At 37.8% G+C, this 15,108-nt stretch overlaps 1 protein-coding gene across 2 annotated transcripts in view; it reads right to left on the bottom strand.

Annotated features, from left to right (window-relative positions):
- CAMK2G (calcium/calmodulin dependent protein kinase II gamma) overlaps positions 1-15,108 on the bottom strand; it is a 164,893-nt gene that overhangs the window by 136,027 nt on the left and 13,758 nt on the right. The window lies entirely within an intron of this gene.

Raw genomic sequence — 15,108 nt, 5'->3', positions numbered from 1 at the left:
ACAGTTATCCTTCATTCAATTTGATGAAGACAGTTGTAAGACACAAAATACTGGTGTGGTAATATGACAAACTTTGCACGTCTTTCTGCATCTGAAATAACCACTCTGAATGAACTTTCCTGTTTACCTCTTCAGATTGATCGAAGTTTGTTAACATACAAGACATTTCAAGCATATGCTATGTCCTTAAATGTAGGGATATTAATAGACAAATTGCTGAGCAGGAATGTTTTTTTAAACAAGGCCTCCAAAGTAATAAAACACAGAAAACCAGATATGGTTACAGAGGACAGACCCAGCAACCTCAGTTCTCAAAACAGTGCCAAGAGCAATACTGGGGATGTTGACTCATGGAGATCTGCTCAAATTCCCCAGTAAACTACTGCACATCTGCATTAGATACTGGAAAAAAGCCAGACTTGGCGATTTTATCTTCTTCTTTTATGAAACTCCTTAAAATGACTCTTGGGCAAGCTCAGACAAAAACTGAACAGAGTTTAGGAAACACAGAACTCTGTTGGCTGAAGTGGTTGAAATGAGCTGAGGGCAGGTAACTTTTAAGCATGCCAGAAGCAGCCCAGTAGGTCATTTGTGCCTCTTGAGATTCACTTTAACCCAAGTTAATTTGACAAAGGCAAGGCAAAGTTGTTTCATCCAATATAAGCTCAAATAGAAAATTTCAGATTTTTCTCAGACTTTTAAGAGCATACAACTTTTGAGAGTGTACCCTCGAATGTGGCTTTCAATGCAAAAGTCTGTCTGAACAGAGTCTTAGCCTGAAACATCTCTTTTTTTCAGCATATTACCAGTAGCTAAGAATAAAGGACATCACAAGGTCATTGATAATATTAACTGGAACAACAGCTATCATGAAAATCCCCTGCTTTTGCATACAGCAGGAAGTCTATTTTAGCCCAGTAAAAAAGTGGTTGCACTGTAAATAGGTTTGGTTGTAGCATTTACATTGAAGGTTTTTTTGGTTTGCAAATATTTAATGACTCAGTTCTGATTTCTTCAGATGTAGTCGTTGGGTCATATGAACATATCATAACATTTTGACAAATACCTGAAAATTATCTGAATGAAATCTCACAAATGACTGTGCTTCTATGTGTTAAAGTATTTGCAAAGTTGATTCAACAAACTCCATTTGTCCTCAACTCATTTTTCTCTAACATTCATATTGTTATAATCATAAATTTATATTAAGCAATGCCAGAATTGCACTCCAGATACTTCAAACTATCACACTATATTTAATAAAGAAAAAAGACTTTTGTAATCAATACTGAGCTTTTCAAACTAGTAAAGAAAACTACTTGACAGCCTTCTCCATATGCTCATGATTTGTGGGAGAATAATTTTCTTTCCTGGGTTAAGCTAGGTCTCCAAACACATCCATAAAGTATGCAACTTTGCCATGAACTGCATAAACAATTAACAGAAAAAAACAACAGCTGAAGGCAAATCTGAGAGGAAGACTATTTCCATGACAGAAGAAACCAGTATAATCACGGTTTAGTTCCATATCAGTATCTGTAACTGTGCCAGTATGGGGGAAGAACAACAAAAGGTCCACAAAGCCATTCATTTTTTCCATTCCAAATATTTTCCATTCGAAATATGATTATTTAACTTCTTTAGGATATTAAAATCAAAATTTTAACATATTAAACTGCATTATGTGGTTCATATTCATTCCTCATTCTACTGACATGCTCAAAGAATTCTCAAATAAGAGAAGCCAGATTTATCCTTGTAAAACCTATATTTTTTCATTTTCTGAGAACATCATCTTCCAGTGTTCCCTCTGTTTTAGCTACCATTTCAAATAATTTCTGGGAATAAAGGTAAGGGGGTTTGGTACACAATACTCTGAGTTAACCTCTTCAACACAAGAGCAATCCTTATTAATTCTGATTCTCTTCAGCAGCAGCAATTTTAATTGAGAAGCAGCATTGTTTTTAACATTCCCATACTTCACATTAAAGTTCATTTAGAAGTTTCAGATGCTGCTTTAGCGCTACTTCTTTCTGAACTACTGGTTTGATTATACACCCCTCTTTTTCATACCTCATTTTTCATATGTATTACAAGGAGAAAGCAGGTCCAAGGCAGGTGCCTCTCCAAAATTAATAGAGAAGATAGATACAGAACGTTGGTTTGCAATCACAACAGTTGTGTAAATTTCCTAACTGTATTTCCTAACACTGTGTAAATCCACTAAGTTAATCAAATCAGTCATGGGCTTGCCTTTTCCAATAAACTTAAGGCGGCACGATTCTTTTGCTTTATTTTACAACACTAACCATTTTCTGAAGTATTTGTAATGATATCTTCCCTCTGAATGTCTGTCATAATTCATATTCCAGTTTACTGACTTCATTTGTCAAAGACTTTTGTGTGACTTTAGTGGATTTTCAAACCTCACCACGTTGCCAAAATAATTCTTTGGAATGGAATGGGACAAATGTTTTTTGAAACTTCAGTATTTTGCTCCAATTCCTTTTAAAAGAGTTTAGATTAACTGAAATCAAGCAAGCATGGATACAGGCTCCAATACCACCCTGTCATACCAATACAATGCCTCTTTGAAACAGCACAGGTGTCAAATGGGGCTTTAATGCCACAGAAGTGAGCAACTGGAAAAGGCAGGCCAGATGGAAAAACGTGAACCAGAATCACAGAGTTCATAAAGGGGTGCCAATATATCAGTCAAAATCAGAGGTGTAAATTAAAAGGAAGGGCAAAATGCAATTTGGCTGGTGGTTAATAGTCATTAACAAACTGAAAGTAACAGAAGAGAGACTACAATGTATGGTATGCAGTACCTATGCAGAGGAAATGAATAAAGATGACCCTACAAGGTTGACAGTCACATTCAGTCTTAAATGCTACTTAAGTCACATCCTACTTTGTTTGGAAATGCAACCCACAGTTATGTAAAGCAAGACAGACTTAGCGTCAAGTCATGATTGTGTAAACTTATTTACAATAGCGTAAATAAAGGAAGCAGTGTAAAAAATATGTTGAAAATCTGACTGATGTTAGGCAGCCCTCTCACTCATGCTGTTGCAATCATTTCACTGCTGTGGTGATCAGCAAACTTGCATAGGGACAGATATGCCTAAAAATTGTTTCTTGCCATCAAAAATGTTGAATATGCAAATAAAATTTAGCTCTCTGTTGGATCTGAGGAATAAGACGTGTAATGAGACAACTAATGCGGTTGCAAGCATCTGGACTATACTCATCTGTGGATTCAGGTTCAAATAAGGTGACACCTGAGGAGAGGCAATATGGTATGTCCTTCTAAGGAGGTACGCTAACATGCTTCAGGAGAGCTGTGCTATTTCCTGTATATTTGAAAAGTCAAGAAGTACTATGAAGGAGAGCCTTACTCTTCAGATCCTGAGTTTGGTACAACTAAATCAACTAACATTTCACTTATCTAAGACTTGGATTTTGAATTCTTTGAGAACTGGATGGAAAATACAGTCAGTCCTTGCTCTGGCACAGTACCTCTCTATACACCTTGACGATTTTTATCGTCACTCTGCCCACAAACATGGAGAAGGTTGCTTACTAAGCTGTACTTGCACAGTATTATATCCAATTTTCTTATCCAGATCTGGCATGTCATGAACTCTATTGGTAAAATAGTTATACTTTAAGATCTGATTTACATAACTTTTGACATCAATAGAAACACTGGCATTAAAAGACACTGCACAGCAGACCCATGCTATACATGTAAACATCTATGAAACATCAAAAATACCTCATGCAAGGACATCATCTAAATACTTTTCTTCTTCTTCCCCCAATTCATATTACTGAATTTCAGAACTTAATTCTGCATCCTTCATATATAATAAATTCAAAAGTAGACTTTAATGTTTTTATTTAAGAACAAAAATCTACACAGCTGTATGACTGCAAGTGTCAGAATCTATTTGTGCATGCCAGCAACAACAAAATAATCCTATAGATTAGCTCCTGACAAGGACAGTAAAGCATATAGGTGTTCAATATTGCTAAAGAGAAGAGACAGGTCTGTTGCATGCGTGGAACACAGAGTTCCAAGTGATACAGGAATTCATGATGTTTAACTTTGTCAGTAGGACCCTTCCTGCAGTGTCAAATAAGTGTTGGAATTTTAATTGGCATGTATGATTCTCAGAAAGCAAGGAATTTTAATGTACATAAATTCTGTGCTGTTCTTGGTGAAGAAAAGCTAATGAAATACACTAGTTTAAGAGTGTTTTATTACTTAATTACTTTAGAGTACATTTTTATCATTACTGCTCCCTGAGAGTTGCAAGAGGATCAGTATTATATGCAACCTAGGAATACATCTGTAAGATTTACATATTTTAACTTTACAAAATTTCAGATGAAAAGAAATTTTCAGATTGCATTAGAAAATGTTACCAATTACAAGTGAGGAGGATTTTTTAATGATATTTCTATATCAGTAGAAGTCTTCATGCAGGTACCACTATGCTAGAATGGAAGAGGATTAAATATACTAACATATTTTATTTTCCTCACAAAACTACTATGTGCTCAATCTGCAAAGTATTCCAAATAAAAATTTCTATAATGAACTAGGCCTGAGGCAGGGATTTTCTAAAGAACATGAAAAACTGGTATGATAAATCTCATTGAACTCCAACTCATTCAGAAGCTCACTTGAAATAAGCATAAAGGATTAATGCAAGAAGTGTGACAATTTTATCTTCTGAACCTCTAGCTTTAACTTATAATTTGCATGCATACTGAACAGCTTTCGTGTGAAATATGTGAGATCTGTGAAATAACGGACAGGGAAAAATACAGAATTATCAGTATTGACCAATCCTTGTTTGAAGAACATTAGTCCAGCTTTTCAGCTGGTACAGATACTAATCATAGGAAGGAAATCCTTATCAGCATTGGAAGCAGGGGCATCATTATCAGTCAAACAGCAAACACAATATCCTATTCTTTTCTCTTCCTCATAAAAATTAACATCTCCAGAGAAGAGGAAGTCTGATTCAGAATTTCTACAGATTTCAATGACTAAAAAAGTCAGGAAATGGGAATGGTGATACAAAAAGTATCTCCTTTTCATCTTCCTAGGGATGAATGCAGTTCTCCACTTGCATGAGTGCCGTACTTCATTGCAGGACAACGCATGTGATGTGTGCCAACACACTGTACATACTCTCCTTCCCTTGCAAGACATATCAAAATGAAAATGAGTGACTGACAGCAGAAGAATTGTTGAAATCCTTCAATCCCTTTGGGTACTTGGCACGTGAGACATGTTTGTTAACTGAACTTTGTAAATATTTAAGGGTGTAATGATAGGGATTGATGCACCTTTCCAGCTCAGGGGCAGGAATTCTACAGAAGTTTTCTTTCTTTGCTGCCAACTCACAATATCTATCATCATAAACCAAAAAATAAAGACACTTGAAATTTTCTTAAAACATGGGCTTTGGTTACTCTAACATCTGTATTCTGTGGCAGTCTTATTCCAAATAGTTGAAATTACAGATTTGTCCACTGTTTCACAGTGATTGGCTAGATACACTGTCACCATTACCAGCTGCTGAACTTTGCCTTCCACATGGGAAGCTGTTTTCCCTAACAGGGCTCTTTTTTTTTCAGGACACTTCAACTTAAAATGAACAACATTTTGCTTGAAAGATGCAGGATCTATGAAATATCCAACAGGGAAAAATATAAAATTATCAGTACTGACTGATCCTAGTTCAAAGAACAATAGTCCAGGTTTTCATCTGGTGGAGATATTAATTATAGGAATTGACAGATAATAGCAGATAATACTGCTGAAGCTGGGAAGCAACAAACGGGACTGCTGATGCTAAGCATGCATATATTTTTTAAAAAAGCTTGAAGTTTCATTTCTCAAGTGTTGTGTTCTCCAGACAACTAGCATATAAATATATCTTTGGCAGACAGTAACCATTCCAGCTAGAATACCAACACCAAGTATCAGTGGAAAGTAAACATCTCCCCATTTACTCTAATGTCTCAAATGGAGGAACTGAGTTATGTACTGGGCAATCAAACACAAACCCCTAATCTCCACAGAAATTAACACTATATCATACCATAGCAAAGATGATTTCTGATAGACATATCATCTTTCAGATTGGAGATCTCAATTTGTCAACATTCCAACACACATCTGAAATCTGTTAGGTGGGCAGATGTCTATAAGCAATGATCATTTTAAAAGAAAAGAGATATATAGGAATTGACTTTGCAGCTGATGAAAATAATGTGGGAAATCTTTCTAGTAGTGTCATTGATTTCTCTTTCCAGATTTAATTTTTATGACCTTGATCTAGCAAGCTGAACTTTCCATACCCCAGTTTCTCATTTGCTGTCCTACTAAATAGTGGTGTATTAGTTGAATTGTGAATTTTTTGAAAGCGTGACTTTCTACGCATTTAAAAAATGCTTAAAACAACAAAATCTTATTCTGTTTTAGGCTTTTGAAGGACACAACCCAGACAATACGTATAGACTGCAACAGCTTTTTAAAAATACTTGGGGAAAAAAAAAGATATAGCATGTTTTTGGGTGGTCAGCTTAAGATACTTTTCATCAAACTTAGGTGCTAAACCAAGAATCTTTAAAAGGAGTGAACTGAAGCACCCACATATAAAAAAAATGCAGCACTTGTACAGTACTCAAGGTAATTCCATACCCTTTATGGACTTGTATTACCTGTTAGCATGTCACAGCAGTTTCACTAGTTTTTTTATTCTAAAAATAGACCACACATATCAAGGTCTCTTATGTAATCTTACAAATTACTCCACACCCAAACTAAACTAATCTACCATGAATGACCCAGAATTCCTTCAACTCCATTAGAGACAGCAGGCATGCCAGGAAATGCAATGTCCTACGCGCTGTGGGAGAGCAGTACACTTGGGACTCACAGACTGTTATATTTCAATCTTCATGAGAAAACAAATCTGTTCCAATTACTAAGTCTTAAGGATTCCTGTAACAGCTTGTGTTTACTAACAGGAACACATTAAAATGCCATGAAAGAATGTGGAGTATGCAACAACATGAAAAAAAACAAATATTTATCATTGATTTTACATTATAAACCTGAAGTTCCCAAGAAAAGGCTTATATGGAAGTCAGAGAAACACGGGCAACCGAGAAGTCTTAATTTCAAGGGGGTTTACTGTTCTTTAGGAATTTTTCCAAAACTACTCTGTAGTCTCTAGAACAGGAGGCTACTTTTCTTAATCTTCTCTGAAAGAGAGAAATAATAGTCAAGGGAACTTATCACGATGGAGCTATTAAAAAGTGGAAATAATGAAACCAAACCCATTATGCACAGCCACACACACTGCCCTCAGGGCACTGCAATGCTCATGTGATTTCACTGAAGATACCTGTAAGTAAAGCCCTGGAATGGAACTCACAAGACTTACATTTACACCCTGGTTTCCCATTGACCTATAAGCAATATAATTTAAATCTTTTGGGGTCTCCTGCTGCAGCTAAGCCATTTGTTTATACTCTCGTTTGCCCACAATACCAGATGTAATTTACCGCTGGTATCCCCCACAAATGTAGTGTGTTTATTGGGGTGTTTAGTCTAGTCCATGTGTTACAGAAATTTAACTTTAAGACTATTCAGGAGAAGTTTAAGACTTTGCATGGAGACTTATTCTTATATTTCTGAGTGGGGTCAGTTTTGGTATAGCTGAAGTGCTGGCAGTTGCCTAGAGTAGCTGATTAGTAGGGCACAATTGGAAATGAGTAATGACCAGAGCTGCAAGCAGTCAGGTGTGCTCCTGTGGTTGCCTTTAAAGGAAAGATCAGGGTGTGGGAGATGACAGCTCCTGCTGGCAGTGAGGGGAGTATATCCCCTTAGTTACACCAGCCTCTGCCATGGCTTTCCTTCCATCCCTCACACACACTTCGGAACACCAAAAGCAGCAAGTTGGTCTGTCCTCCAGTTTAACCTGTGTATGCCAGTTTTATGGGCATGGGTTTTGTTTGGTGTCTTGCTTTTAAAAAGGGCAAAACAAGAGCTGATCTGCTAGCTAGGAAGCATTTAAGCACTTTAATTTTTGCTGAATGAGAATGGCAAATAAAATACTACTTTTATTTGTAATTTTTGTGATAGAAATTTTTAATGGATTAACTGGAAACCAGGCTGAAACTTGGATGACCTTGTTCCCAGTTGATCTCAAGGGGTTGAAAAGAGTTGTCCATCTTCATTATGGAAAAAAATATTAAATGGCACCCCTATTGACCAAAAGCACCACAGAAAAGTATTTTGCGGCTGTGACTATTGGTGCTACTTCTTCCCGCTAATTGTATTCTTATAACTGGAGCTCTTACTATTACAGCTAATGGTTCTGTAAATGTAACGTGCAATACCACCATCTTTACATCATTTACATTTACAATGATACAAAGTGTATCATTGATAGCTATGAATATAACTGTTTGAGCGTCACAAGCTGTGACGTCAGTGGAACTGTGAGGGTTTACCTAGTGACAAATTTTGACTCACTATTTGTAAACAATCAGCCTAATGACTACTGTGATAGTGAGCTATTTCATCACAGCGGAAGATGTTTACCATTTTTCTAGAAATTGTTCAAATTATTCAAGTAACATTCATATGTTAGCAACAAAAATGCAATGCTGCTCTCTTCCTATAATGCACTGATAGTTTACTTTTAAATACCTGACTTTTAAAACACAGTGTGACAAGCACAATATCTGGTAGTGCCACAGTATCTTCTCAAAATTACTGTCAGCTGTCAAGATTGCACAGCCCTGGGCTATATCTTTGCTTATGGGGAACAATAGGCAGGAACTTGCAGATACAACTGGTTGAGTTGTTTTTGAAACACTGAAAGGTAAAGAGGTAAGCTGTTTACATACTTCTAATCACAAGCTTTTGTTGAGTCTATTTAATAATTTGAGACTGTGGACAATGTGACAGTTTCTTTATTCCACCTGTGAATACTGGCTTCTCGCTGAGATGCTATCTGGGCACTGGGTACTGTGGCAGACCCCCCGGTGTTCCTACGTTTTCAGCCCAGCTGGTAATGTGAGCCATTTCTGTCATTTCTGAGCCCTATCTCTACTTCAGCAGTCATAGAACAGCAGCAGCAGTTCCCACTATACCTATCCTAGAGAACTATGTTGGTTATTGTCTGCAGAATTATCATCAGATAGAAATGCTCAGGTATAGATGGAAACCAAGACACACAGGAAACCTTAACTGATCCAAACTTTCATGCTTTAAAACAAAAAAAAGCAAAGCAAACCCCAAAACAACAAACACCTGCAATTCTTTTGTAATTTGATAGAAGATAATAACTCGACCTTACAAAAACAGACTGAAAGGTGCTTGTTAGGCTTGCAAGTTCTGATCCCCTTCCTCTTGTAGTCACCCTCTACTGTGAATACATTGGTGATTTAAATACCCAACTCAGCAGCATTTAACATACAGCTAGCAAAGTAGTAAAAGATAACCTTCCTTTTTGCCCCATCCTTGTGGAGTCACACAACATGCCATTCATAGCTCCACACAGCATTCAGACCAGAAAAACAATCTATATAAACAGCCACATGATTGCCACGAGTAGCAAACAATCTGAGAGGGAGGAAGCAAAACCCATGAGAGATGGGGGGAGCTGATGAAAGGGAAGTTGAGTTAGCAGTCTTTGCCTCCCATAGTACAAGGGATCTTTGTGGGAGTATATTCTGGGCTGTCCAGGAAGATTGCCCACAATGAGATAGGTGGGGAAAACGGTTGAATGTGGCAAGCTAACTGTTCATAGGACAGAAGGTAGGAGGAAAACGGACAAGTCATCAACAACTTTCACATAAATTTTACAGAGAACAGCACCCACAGACATCCATCTTAGAACATATCCTATTGTAAATACATTCTACAGTAAATATGACTAATTCATAGTCCTCCATCACTCAGCTACTTTGCTCATACTACCTTGCTTTTCCTCTTCTCAGTTACTGACTTAATAAAAAGCTTCCTGCACTATAAAGTCAACAAGCAATTTTATGACATACCTCCCCAACACAATACGTTACGTGTACCTCAGCAAACAGAATGACAAGAAGCATGTACAGCTTGACTAATTTCAGGGGTGATATACAAAACTTATGTAGGACAAGGAAACATGTGCTTTAGGTGAGATCTTAGCTTGCCCCACTATCTTTATGCCTAGAAGCTGGATCATTGCATCACTGGGTTGGCACTTCAGCAGACAGCAGGACAGTGCTGCTCAGAGGACCTGTTTGAGAGCCTTGTCCTAAGAGATGTGCTGGAGAACTGGAGATCAACAAGACATGCTCTACAGATTTGTGACAGTGGGGCAACTCATAGAAGAGCAATTTAGAAATGGTTGTAACTTGGATGCCTGTGCAACAGAGGTTCGAGTGAGGTTCATACTTTCGAAGCTGTCTACAGAGCAATCTACTGGTACTGCAACTTGTCTAGACATATCCCAAGAGGCTTTAAGCACAAATCTTCAGTGCTGCCAGCATAGCTGTGGCAGCTTCAGCTCCACATGCCCAAAAGGGACTCTAGGTCTAATGATGAAAACTGTATGCCCCTACAGCTCTACTAGATGTAGCTAAGTTAGCAAGCGTAAAGCCACCTTAGGAATACCTACACCAAGTGGGCTTCCCATCTGGATTATGGGAAATTTCAGTTAACGTAAACCTCATGCAAGCTGTAAGGCATACAAATCAGTAACATCCTGTGAAATGCATGTTTGCTGTTAGGTCTTTTCAGTTCTGCCCTAAAAAAGCCGTGCTTCTTCATGTGTGTGGAATCTAGCAAGAACTGGAGATGCTGTGTGACAGCTACATATCTTTCCTCCAAAGCCCACTCTTTAAAATATTTTTCATGATAATTAAGAGGTTACCTGCCTCAATCTTCCTGTATTTAAATGGTCATTTTGGTTATTCAGCTATTAGCAAAAGATATCAAAGAATTGTTTTGGTTTGAACTGTTTTATTTGAAAAAAAAAAATTAAAAAGCCAGCCCAAACCTTACCCTTTTCTTTTTAACAAGAAAATATCTTAATTAATTTCAGCTGCGTTTACAGTCATACTTCTTGTCAATATCAGTTCTAGATTACACGATAACCCAACAATGACTTTGAAGTCCACAGGGAATTTACTACAGCACACTGGGATATTCTTATCATACTTTAAAAATCTTTAAAAACTAAACAAAACTAAACAGTTCCCTCTTGTTTACACAGAATGGGTTCAAATATGAGGTGACCAATGCCCATGCAATGTCAGATGGCAGGATGCACTGCTGAGTTCTGAGATGTTGCAGACTAGCAGTGAGAACACACAGGGCGTTTTATTAAGAAATTCATACTACTAGCATTCCCTGAAACACATCCCTTTGCACGTTTTGACTCATTTGGAAGGGTCAAAATAAACAGTATCTATAATAGGATAAAATATGTTATGCAGCTTGCTTTTTAATGCAACACCAGGTAATTGAGTCCCTTGCTTTAGTGTTTGAAAATTTGTCATTCTGTTATCACAGGCTCCTTATAAACATATTGCAGAAACCTCTCTCTGCATGTCTTTGGAGTAAGCCAGGATTTCTTTCCTGTGAGGACATGATGTCATTTCAACCCATGACTCTTGCGTGTCAGGTATCTTTTAGAATGAATATGAGAAAGATAAACTTCTTTCATTTACTTGTGTGCAATACCCAGCTACGCCTTACTTTCAGGTGAGAGCTGTTTTGTTGATTTATCTGGAACTCCAAGAAAAGACACTTCCTCCCGAACAGATCCCACTGGCAATAGGTTTAGTTCCTATCCTACCAGTCCAGTGCAGTGGAGAGAAGAGCTCTAGCCTTCCTCCATGGAACTGTTTCTCTTTAAATCTTTTCCAAGTGTGTCAGATGGTTTTGATTTTTGTGGAATAATACTTCAGGGAACATTCTGCTCCTTTTTGACAAGAGCAGCTGTGTAAGAATTTTTCTTTTTTTTTTCTTAGAAGGCCTTCCTGAAATTATCTCTGTGAAAGGACTAATGTTTTTTTCTTGAAAGCAGTCAAACATATTTATTGTGCAGACAAAATTATTCACTTTACTACAAAGTCAACTACAATTTCATAATGTGGAAGTCATTCCTGCCTGGTCACCTCCAAAACTAAGCAGGTTTCAGGATGCCTGGCACCTTCTAGTTCTTGTAAGGTCAAAACTATCAACTTTTTCTTCTCATGTTTTGAAACTGGATAAGCATTCAAAAATGGAATTTGGAAACAGAACTAATTTCTGCCAAGCTAGAGAAGATGAATCAAAACCGGACTTCCATTTCTAACACTTTATTTTGAAAGAAGGACAATGAAAAAGAATTAAATTTGTATGAAGTTCATTAGAGACAATGAACTTGTCTTAACTTTTAATATCATCCATTCTCAAATACTTGACTCTTTATCCATGAAACGGATGATCAAAGGATTATGAACTCTTCAGGAATATCCTGATCAAGTGAATCACATCTCAGTAAGGAACTTGCCATATGCTTACTTTCTTCCGTAGCTGCCATCATATGCCTACCTTTCATTCACATTCACGACCTCCCTAGCAACCCATGGGAACTCAAAAAAGTATTAGGAAAGTGCAGTAAATGATATGAATAAATGTCTGTAAGGCTAAAGATGTGGTTGTTTCCTGCAGCTTCAAGAAAATTAATGTTCCCTGTCTTTGCTATCTGTGGTACTCCTGATAATTGCTGAGGGGTAAATATACCTAGTGGGCCTGAAAATTACTTTTCTTCTGCCCTGAAGTCTGAAGAAGAGGTAGAGGGGAGATGGTTGAGCTTTGCTTCCATTTCTTTGGCTGATCTGCTTGTTTTCACACTGCTAGGTGTCAAAAGTTTTGAGGGTTTTTTTTGTGGCAGCTGGAATTAACAGAATGAGGACTTGTACTGAATAATCACCCAGCCTTCTTCAGGCAGCAGTCTGGGAAAGTTCTGGCTTGAAATTCAAGCACTACAATAAAAAGCAGATTTCTGTCCTTCTCTTCACTCTGACTGCTTATGACCCTGAAAAATTTTCTTCCCCCCCTGCATTTGTAGATAAGAAGTTTAGGCAAATAAATGTGTGAGGCAGAGTCAGGTAAGATGCTAAGATGAACATCTTCAGCTAGATGACAAGTAATATGGATGACAGAGGTCTACATCTGGTGACTACGCCTACTGCCACACACTTCAGAAAGCAATCTCATGACTAGAAAGGGTTCTATGAAAATGCAGTGATGTTATCATGCACCCACAAATAACCTCAATGAGCTGCTTTCAGAGAATGGGCTGACAATCATTTTTCACCAGGGTGAACCATTGGGGAAGAATCTACTAGCAGAGCCTTGTTTGCTACAGGAAAGAAATAGTGAAGAAAGTACTTTCTCAGGAAGTGAAAGAAACAGAAACTTCCTGCTGCCACTAAACATGGTGTTCTTGTTTATGTAGCTGAAGGAAATGGGGAAATTGCCCCCATATACCTAAAAAGACCTTTTGGTGATAGACAAGCTTCTCAATATTTGACCTTGAGTCTCTTCATCTTCATCCCACAAAGCTGTGTGTACCCTGGCTAAAACTCTTACAGTTAGGTGAGACAGCATCTATTTTTTGCTTGCTGAGCAGGCTGCATAAAGCAAAGATGTTCACTGTAAGCAGATGAGTTTTATAAAAGCAATGTAAGCAGACATCAAGGAGTAGTGCCAGCTACTCATCCCCTTGCAAAACTCACTGAATGCTCACAAACCATAAGCACTGACACATGCTTGAATTCTGAAGCAGTAAAAACCCCATCTTAGACATTTTATCTTCAACTTGCAGTCCCAAGGAAAAGGTGAAATAAGCCTGCCCTTTCAATTCTTAATCAGATACATAACAGTTTTAGCTGTTCATGATCCCGTGAGGTTCAGAAATAGCAGAGCGCAGGAAGCCGCAACAAATCCTATTCATGAACCAGGTTTAGTACAAGCAGGGACAATGCCTTTTGTTTGCTTAATGATTTTTCACTGATATGCTGTAAAAAAATTTCCCTAAAGCTAAAGTTAGAAGGGATTTGTGCTGCCTAGTTACTTGGCAATGTAAGACCCTGCTGATAAGTGTTCAGCTACTAACCCTTCCCCATGACTTGAAATGAGTAACTGCTTCAGCATGATAGCTGTATCTTCAGAGCTCTCTAAAGGCTGGGAAACAGGTAGTCATGTTATAAAATCTCAAAATACCAATGCTACTACTTTTTTCAGTTTTCTTTTGCCAGCCCCTAAAAGCACAGTTCCTTGGGGAGCCAGAGCACTTGCAGAGGGACTCTACTGCCTGTGATGCTGCAGCTCTCACCAAGTAGCCCAACTCATCACCCGTACCCTGGGACCATCCACGCTATGGCAATGCAGGTGTAAAATACAAGCATTTCTGACTGAAGAGCTTTTTTCAAAGTTTTTAATTTTCTGCACTGTGTAAGTCTTTTCAGCATTGTAAAGTGAGAACGATACACCTAAAAAACCCGAACGTGCTCGCTAACAGGTTGCTTGGCTTCTATAGCTGCTCACGGAACAACAGGAAGAAAACGTGCTAGTTGAAGAAATACCCTAAAAGCAACACTTAAAATAAACAAAATTTGAAAAATTCAATTAAAACCGACTTAACTTAGGATGGGCTAACATGAAAAACATTAGTGTATGTTTGCACAGTACAAAGGCCAACAATTATTCATTTGTTTTGAATAAACAGACACTAATATACATGTGCAAAATATACCGATATACTTTGGAAACTGGATACGATGCAAACAATTTCTTTTGTTGTTGTATGTTTTTTAGACTTTCAGAACATACACAGCCTAAATCATCACATCTGAGGGGGACACAGAAGCCACAAAGAAAGGCGCCGACAGGATTTTACAGATGAAGGCCTCAGGAAAGATTCTGTTCAAAATGGAGTTACGGTCAACTAGTGAACTTCAGCATAGGCAGGCTGCTCTGTGAGTGAACCGCAGGGCACAGGGATTCAGGAATTTCATAACGACTGG

This window comes from Falco punctatus (assembly GCF_963210335.1).
Source record: "Falco punctatus genome assembly, chromosome: 9".
NCBI classification, from domain to species: domain Eukaryota; kingdom Metazoa; phylum Chordata; class Aves; order Falconiformes; family Falconidae; genus Falco; species Falco punctatus.
This window is presented reverse-complemented; position numbering and strand designations above follow the sequence as displayed.